The sequence below is a fragment of the Hypanus sabinus genome, chromosome 16 (assembly GCF_030144855.1).
Source record: "Hypanus sabinus isolate sHypSab1 chromosome 16, sHypSab1.hap1, whole genome shotgun sequence".
NCBI lineage: Eukaryota > Metazoa > Chordata > Chondrichthyes > Myliobatiformes > Dasyatidae > Hypanus > Hypanus sabinus.
Genome location: NC_082721.1, coordinates 53,465,014 through 53,473,810, shown reverse-complemented (window position 1 = coordinate 53,473,810; position 8,797 = coordinate 53,465,014). Strand labels below are relative to the sequence as shown.

Genomic DNA, 8,797 nt, shown 5'->3' with positions numbered 1-8,797 from the left:
CTGATACTTGTTTTTACAGGAAAATAAAGACAACAGAATCAATGAAAAAAACTATACATTAATAAAACTGACAAACGACATGCAAAAGAAGACAAATCTTGCAAGTGTTTTTAAGTAAATAAATAATACTAAGAACACGAGAAACACACAAATTGCCAGAGGAACTCAGGTCAGGCAGCATCTAGGAAATAAATTCAGTCAACATTTTGGGCCGAGACCCTTCTTCAGGAATGGAAAGCAAGGGTGATAAGAGAAACCAGGTGGGTGGGAAATAAAAGAGCTGGAGGGGGAAGAAAGGAGAGTGGACCATGCAAGAAAGTGAAGGAGGGGCACCACAGGGGGTGACAGATAGGTTAGAAGTCCAAGTAAGAGACCAGATTGGGAAATGAAAGAACAGGAAATGCGAGGAAAGAAAAAAAATATCAGAAGGAGAAATCGATGTTCATGCCATCTGGTTAGAGTCTACCTAGATGGAATATGAGGTATTGCTCCTCCACCCTGAGACAAGCCTCATTGTGGCAAAAATGGAGGCCATGGACATGTTGGAATGGGAATAGGAGATAGAAATTAAAACAGTTGGCTATCAGGAAATTCCGCTTTTGGTGGAAGTAGCGGAGCCGCTTAACAAACCAACCCCCTAATTTACGTCAGATCTCACAAATATAGAGGAGGCTGTATCGGAAGCACCTGATACAATAGCCGACCCCAACAGATTCACAAGCTGATATCATGAGTTATTGAACCCTTGAAAGTGAATCTGTTGGTTGTGGGGACAGTTCAGAATTGAATTGGCTGAAGCTATCCGTGATAGTTTAGGAGTCTGATGGTTGTAGGGTAATAACTGTTTCTGAATATGATGATGTGGGACTCGAAGCTTCCGTACCTCCTACCATATACACTATATCTACTTCTCTTCCTTCTTCAATGTGCTTAATTACATCCTCAAAAAATTCAATCAGGCTCGTAAGGCACGACCTGCCTTGACAAAGCCATATTATACCTCTCCAAATGTTCATAAATCCTGCCTCTCAGGATCTTCTCCATCAACTTACCAACCACAGAGGTAAGACTCACTGGTCTGTAATTTCCTGGGCTACCTCTACTCCCTTTCTTGAATAAAGGAACAACATCAGATCATCACCAGAGGCTCAGCAATCTCCTCCCTTGCCTCCCACAGAAGCCTGGGGTACATCTCATCTGGTCCCAGCAACTTATCCAACTTGCTTTCCAAAAGCTCCAGCACATCCTCTTTAATTTCTACATGCTCAAGCTTTTCAGTCTACTGCAAGTCATTACTACAATCACCAAGATCCTTTTCCATAGTGAATACTGAAGTAAAGTATTCATTAAGTACCTCTGCTATTTCCTCCGGTTCCATACACACTTTCCCACTGTCACACTTGATAGGTCCTATTCTTCCACATCTTATCCTCTTGCTCTTCACATACTTGTAGAATGCCTTGGGGTTTTCCTCAATCCTGCCCGACAAGGCCTTCTCATGGCCCCTTCTGGCTCTCCTAATTTCCTCCTTAAGCTCCTCCCTATTAGCCTTATAATCTTCTGGATCTCTAACATTACTTAGCTCTCTGAACCTTTTGTAAGCTTTTTTTTTCCTTCTTGACTAGATTTATTACAGCCTTTGTACACTACGGTTCCTGTACCCTACCATAACTTCCCTGTCTCATTGGAATGTACCTGTGCAGAACTCCAAACAAATATCCCCTGAACATTTGCTATATATCTTCTGTACTTTTCTCTGAGAACATCTATTTCCAATTTCCTGCCTGATAGCCTCATAATTTCCCTTACTCCAATTAAACACTTTTCTAACTTGTCTGTTCCTATCTCTCTCCAATGCTATTGTAAAGGAGAGAGAATTATGATCTCTATCTCCAAAATGCTCTCCCACCGAAAGATCTGACACCTGACCAGGTTCATTTCCCAATACCAAATCAAGTACAGCCTCTCCTCTTGTAGGTTTATTGACATATTGTGTAGAAAGGAGAGAGAAATAGAGGGAGAAAAGGCTAAGAGTCTGCAGTTGAGAGTGCATGTGAAGGATAGAGGCAGCAGTGGGTAGAAAGGGAGGAGGACAGCATGGTAAGATTGTGAAATAAAGGGAAGAGAGAATGAGGAGCAAACAAAAATCAGGAAGAGTGTGAGGGATAGAAAAAGAAGGGAAGAGTTTTGACTAATGACCAATCAGCATTTGGGATTGATTAACAAGAACAAATTAAAGAAAGATAGATACAAGTGGACCAGCCATCATTAGTGTGAACAGTTAGAGTGGAGATTTTGAGGCTTCAGTTAGAGAAAGCAAAGAAAAGCTGTAGGTAGAGTTTCCACCCCCCCCCCCCCCCCCCCGCTTTACATTTGATCAGCTAGAACAGTAGAGATGCCAGCAGGATGACAGAATGTTCCTCACGGGATATGGGAAGACAGGGAGACCTCCAGTGTCCCCGACAACTACACCTGTAAGAAGTGCATCTAACTGCAGCTGCTAACAATGTTAAAGAGGTGGAGCTGGAACTAGAACTATAACCATATAACCATATAACAATCACAGCACGGAAACAGGCCATCTTGGCCCTCCTAGTCCGTGCCGAACCCTTAATCTCACCTAGTCCCACCTACCCGCACTCAGCCCATCATTTGGGAGGCTGAAGGAGTGAAAGATGACATCTAGAGAGGTAGTGTAACTCTTGGTAAACTGAGCAGCTTAATATAGGGAATGATAGTCCTGACCCTGTCAAACTTAAGAAAGCTCGTTTGGGTGGATGCTGCACGATGTGTCCCATTACAAATTACTACCACGAAATAACAAACAGTACACAATATGCGATTAAATGATTGAGCTTTATGATTCTTAATTTGACTATACGGTTAGTAAAGAAAACAGAAAAACAAACAGGGCACATTCTCATGAAACAGTCTAATGCGCAGTGTTGGAGCTTACTGATAAGGCCATTCGTCCACCATCAACCTCCTCCAATCGTTGCTGACCTTTGGACCCTCGCTCCAAGTCCTCTCCGTCCGGCGGTCTACCAACCCTTGCCATTCACATCTTCTCTCCATGGCAAAAGTCTGTGAATTCCTGGCTCTCAGACACACAAGAAAGAACAGCATCTCGTTCATTGGCTAACATGCCCCATTTTTTCTAGTCATAACCCAAACATTGCTGCTACAGAGAAACCATTGTCTTAGCAGTGGAACATTACAGAGGCCATTACATTAGCAGTGAAACCTTACATTGTGTTACAGTTGTTACATCCGAGGTTCAGGACACAGGAAACTGGGTGACAGTCAGGAAGTGGAAGGAGGTTAAGTGCAGAGTACCCCTGTGGCCATCCTCCTCAATAAAGCTTATGAGACAATGGCATCTAACAGCAACTCCTTTACTTGCATTTTCAGACAAAGCTCTATTTTTATCTTTAATATGTCTATTTTTCCCTTTCCAGGTTCTTCTGATGACCCTGACCTAGAGTTACACACTGACCAATTTTTTGTGGAAATGGGACCTGCTCTTGGGGTCTTGCGACTGGCCGTTATTCGATATGACAAAGGCATGGCCTTGAAGATTAGCTTGCCTTCGGAGTTTTGGGATTTTGTGGCTCTAGAGGCGGGCGGACTCGAGGTCGGGGCCTCTGCGGGAAATCAGTGTGTCATTCTGTCTGTGTGCCCAGAGACCCGAATTCTTTGGGCACAGAGCTTGGAAAAAGCGATGCAACGGACTTTTAACATGGTAAATCAGTGAGCTATTTGTCATGTCTCCCCTCTCGCTGTGTAACGGACACCTCTTTTTCCTGAGTGAGAGAGAGGCAGACAGACACACACACACAGTGGAATGTCGAATACCACAGCTATTTGAGTAGTCTTTGGGGTACTGCAAGCCTGTGTCTTTATTAATGCTTTGCTGCATGCATGAGTGCTTGGTGGGGGGGGGGGAGGAATGCATTTTTTCTGGTGGGGAGGGGGAGTCGTTGCTTCGCTGCTGCTATGTGGGGGAGGGGCTTTGGTGTTCTAATATTTAACTGTCATTCATTATTTGGGGCACTGTTTTCGCAAATGGTTATGAAGAAAAATTATTTCAGGATGCATATTATATACATTTCTCTGACATTAAATGTACCTTTGAAACCTTTGAAAAAGTGTATCACAGCAGTAGGTTGTCTGGCATTGAGTCTAGCTCTGTGACTCCGAAGGAAAGGGGAAGAGGTGTGTTGTGGCAATAGGGGATTTGTTAGTTAGAGGAACAGAAATGAAGTTCTGTGGGCAAGAACGATATTCCCTGATGGTATGTTGCCTCCAAAGTGTCAAGGTCTGGGACATCAGCTTTCTTAAGTGGGAGGGTGAACAGCCAGAGGTCATGCTCCACGTAGGTGCTGATGGTATGGGGTAGGATGAGTGACGAGATTCCACTAAGGAAGTTCACGCAGTTAGGTGCTAAGTTAAGGGCAGAACCTCCAGTGTTGTGATATCAGGATTGCTACCTATGCCACATGCTAGTGTGGCCACAAATATGAAGATTATACAGTCTAACACATGGCTAAGGAGTTGGTGTGGGGGGTGCATAGGAGTTTTGAATCATGAGGTTCTCTTCTCTGTGGAATTCTTTGCCAGAGGCAGAACTTGATAGATTCTTGATTGGACAGGACTTGAAGAGATATGGGGAGAAGGTAGGTGATTGGGGCTGAGACAAAAATAACAGAGTGGCCGTTGATGAACAGTGTGGGAGATTCGATGGGCCAAATGGCCTAATTCTGCTCCCATATCTTATGATCTTCCAGAAAAGGTGGGGCCTGTATAGAAGAGATTGTTTGCACCTGAACTGGAAGGGACTAATATCCTAGTGGGAAGGTTTACCCATGGTGAGTTGCAGGAGGATGGGAACCATAGTATCCAAAGTTAGTGGCAAGGTTATGGATACCTCAGACAAAGTCAAGAATCAAAATGTTGAGCATGATGTGACTATTCCAATGCACCAAGTATCATAGGAAAGGCAGATGAGCTTAGGGCATGGATCAACACCTGGAATTCTGACATTGTAGCCATTAATGAGACTTGGTTGCAGGAGGGGCAGAACTGACAGCTCAGTATTCCGGAGTTCCATTGTTTTAGACATGACAGAGCAAGAGGGATTAAAGGAAGGGAGGTGGCATTACTGGACAGGGAAATTATCACAGCAGTGCTGCGTTAGGACAGAAAGGTATAACCATGTTAATGGGCTATATTACAGATCACCCAATAACCCTAGGGATTTAGTGGAACTAATTTGTAGAAAGGCAGCATACTGTTGTAAAACACATAAGGTTGTATGTGCTTGCCAGAATAAAAGGAAAATATAACAAGTGTAGGGAATTGTGTTTTCCAAGAGATATCGCGACCCTGTTGAAGAGAAAAAGAGGAGGTGCATAGCAGGTATAGACAGGTAGGAAGAAATTAGGTAATTATGAAGTATAAGAATTGCAAGAAAACACTTAAGAAAGAAATCAGGAAGGTTAAAAGGTGAAAGAGAATCCTAATGGATTCTATAGATGTTAAGAGCAAGAGGATTGCAAGGGACAATATTTGTTCTCTGGAAGATCAGAATGGTAATCCATTCTGTCTGGTAAAACAGATGGCAGAGATCTTAATTTTTTTTTGCAACAGTATTTACTTAATTGGACACAGTATGAGGCAAAATGGCATCAAATACATAGACCCTGTACAGATTACAGAGCCGTTTGCTGTCCTGAGGTAAATTAGGGTGGATATCTTGGACAATGGGAGGAAACCAGAGCACCCGAGGAGAAACCACTCATTTCATAAGGACCAATTTCACATGGTGCCTATATTGAATTCTGAACTCCAGAAAACCCTGAGTTCTATTAGCGTTGCACTAACAGCTACACTATTGTGGCTCCGTGCCATTAGCAGGCCTTGTACAACTTTAAACTTGAACTTAGCTGAACCAAGCATCAGCTTGGAAAACTGACTGTTTTCAATGCAAGGTTCTTCCCCTTCTGCCCCATCCCCAATATGATTGATGCAGGACAACACCAATGGCATATTTTTAATCCAATTTCTACCCAGGAAATTTGGGCCACTGGCCTCCACAACAACATATACCGGGAAATGAAAGAGGTCCAATTCCACTATAAAGATACCACAGTGCTCTTTAATCTGCTACCCAACTACCTAAATTCTTGTTGTGGGAACTCACTTTCCCCCACCTCACCCACAACACCATGCTAGTTGAACTGAACAAGGCCATGATAGTCTGGCTCCCTGCTGCTTTGACATGTTCCTAAACATACTAAAAGTCCATACACAGGCCCAGCTACATGATACAGTCAGTCAGGAGCTGCAGCTACACACCTGGACAGCAGGGACATTGTGTTCTCCCACGTACCTCAAGAGGGACATTGCATGGAACAGCGTTCACCTGCGATCTGGGTCAGAATTATACCCTTTAGGTGACAGGCCTTGACAGAGTGGATGTGGAGAGGATGTTTCCTATGGTACGAGAGTCTAAGACCAGAGGACAGCCTCAGAATAGAGGGGCATCCATTTAGAACAGAGATGAGGAGGAATTTCTTTAGCCAGAGAAATATGAATCTGTGGAATTTGTTGCTCTGGAGGCCGTCTTTATGTATACTTAAGGCGAAGGTTGATAGATTCGTGATTGGTCAGGGCATGAAGGGATACTGGAGTAGGGGGCTGAGAGGAAATATCAATCAGCCATGATGAAATTGTGGAGCAGGCTCAATGGGCCAAATGGCCTGATTCTGTTGCTATGTCATGGTCATAATTGAGTTCTACTTACCCACTCCTGAATCAGCAGGAACATGCACTGAGTTGATACTCACCAAAGAGTTGAGCTGCTGCCCTGGGTAACTGTGAAAGGCCTGATTGTCTCCTGTCCTCTTTGCCTGGTCCTCCTTGGTTCTGCTTCTGCGCTGGGGTCAAGTCAGGGTATCTGGTAACTCCAGTACAGAACACCAGGGTAAGCAGCCACCCTGACTGCAACTAGTGACCTCCAGCCTTCAGACTGGGGAATCTGGGGAGCTGATTTGCTGTCTCTGGACCTGGGGGTGGGCAAGGGTGGTTAATATCAGGGAATTTACTGACCCAGTGAGTCCATCCCCTCTGGAAAGTCACCATCTGCTGGTATCAGTCCAGCAAATCAGGGACAGTGGAGATGTCAGGGGTAAGTTTTTTACACAGAGAGTGGTGAGAGCGTGGAATGGGCTGCCGGTGACGGTGATAGAAGCAGATACAATAGGGTCTTTTAAGAAACTCCTGGACAGGTACATGGAGCTCAGAAAAATAAGAGGGCTATGGGTAACCCTAGGTAATTTCTAAGGTAAGGACATGCTCGGCACAGCATTGTAGGCCAAAAGGCCTGTATTGTACTGTAGGTTTTCTATGTTTCTAAAACCTAAGAACTGTGAGACCTGGAGTCGATATCACTTCAAATAGTGACCAGTATTCCCGTCAGAGAGGTGAGTAGAGCCTGGCCAGCTTCAGAAGAAGCTAGGGTCCTCACCAGATCAATCACTGAACCAGTACTGGCAGACCCTGCTAGGCCAAGTTATCCATAGACCTCTAGGGCGCACATTTAGGAAGCCAGGAAACCCTGGGTGAAAGGAGTTGCAGCCACACCAAATCCCAGAGGCATTGATCAGATCAAAAGACAGCTGTAGCATCACCAATTTCTTCCCTCATCATACATATGTTTACTATGGCCTCTGAAATTGGCACCTGTGCACGGGAGGAAACGCATGTGTTTCACCACATGTCATAAAGCACATTCAGAACAATGAATATCAGAAGGCAACTTAATTTAATTATTTGCAAACAGCTAGAATATTATATCTGAGGAGACATTTGAAACTCAGCGTAGTATACAGTAACACTGTCAGGTAAGTACTACTGAACAAATCAAAGGAGTTGATGAGAACACAGGGACAGAAGTATGTTGGTCCTTTGGTGTAAGGCTGATCTGGGAACAATATCTGGAGACTGCAACTGGCTTGGATCTTCAGTTATGCAATGGTTCTTCCTGCAGCAGAAGAGTAGCTGTACACAGGCCCAGGTAGTGGAGAGCCTTTTGCATTTCAGTCAAAGCCCGCCACAGCCTCTTGCATATTCCAGATGCAAGCCAGCATGCTCAAGGAACTCAATACCAACACCTAAGCAAAGCAAAAAAGAGCATTTGTTGACAATCCTCTTAACAGGGAAAACTGAAACAAGCAGCTTGGCTTAACTAATCTGTGCTGGTTTTGATGCACAATAACATTCCTCTTAACTTTGATCAATTTCTATCTTCATTATCTACCAGTTTTCTCTTCTTGTTGTGAATCCTGAGATTCAAAAATAATCAACGTCCCATTGGCCAATGTTAAAGAAGTCTTAGCTCTGAATTTCAAGATCACTCCTCAGTTCTCCAGAAACATCATCTCTCTTTTATCACCAGTTTGAGCTTCAGGGAACTAATTGTCTAATTGTCTCTATCTCTCCTTACAGAACAAATCCTTCAACCTCAGTAATTCTTCTTCAAACACTTTTACTTACGTCATCTTATAATGTTGCTATGACTGCTGCAAGTTGGAGGGAATTTTTGAAGCTGATCACTAATGTATCCACAACCGTTGATATCTCTGCTGTAGGTTGCAGTCTATCACGTCTATGGTGATGTATCTGGCTGCAGTTTCCAATAATTTCTTCAGCAATGGTGTATCCAGAGATACCGGCCAGGTGACAGATGCACTACCACCTGGCTGGTCGGAGGACACACCACATGCCAATCAACATT

General features: G+C 43.9%; 1 protein-coding gene across 10 annotated transcripts in view; it reads right to left on the bottom strand.

The window, feature by feature from the left end:
* Positions 1-2,837: 2,837 nt before the first annotated feature.
* Positions 2,838-8,797, bottom strand: part of LOC132406305 (E3 ubiquitin-protein ligase Arkadia-like) — a 190,580-nt gene continuing 184,620 nt past the window's right edge. For all 10 annotated transcript variants that reach the window (XM_059991787.1, XM_059991777.1, XM_059991788.1 and 7 more), the window contains one exon: positions 2,838-8,174. The gene's annotated coding sequence lies outside the window, so the exon portion shown is untranslated. The remainder of the gene's footprint in view (positions 8,175-8,797) is intronic.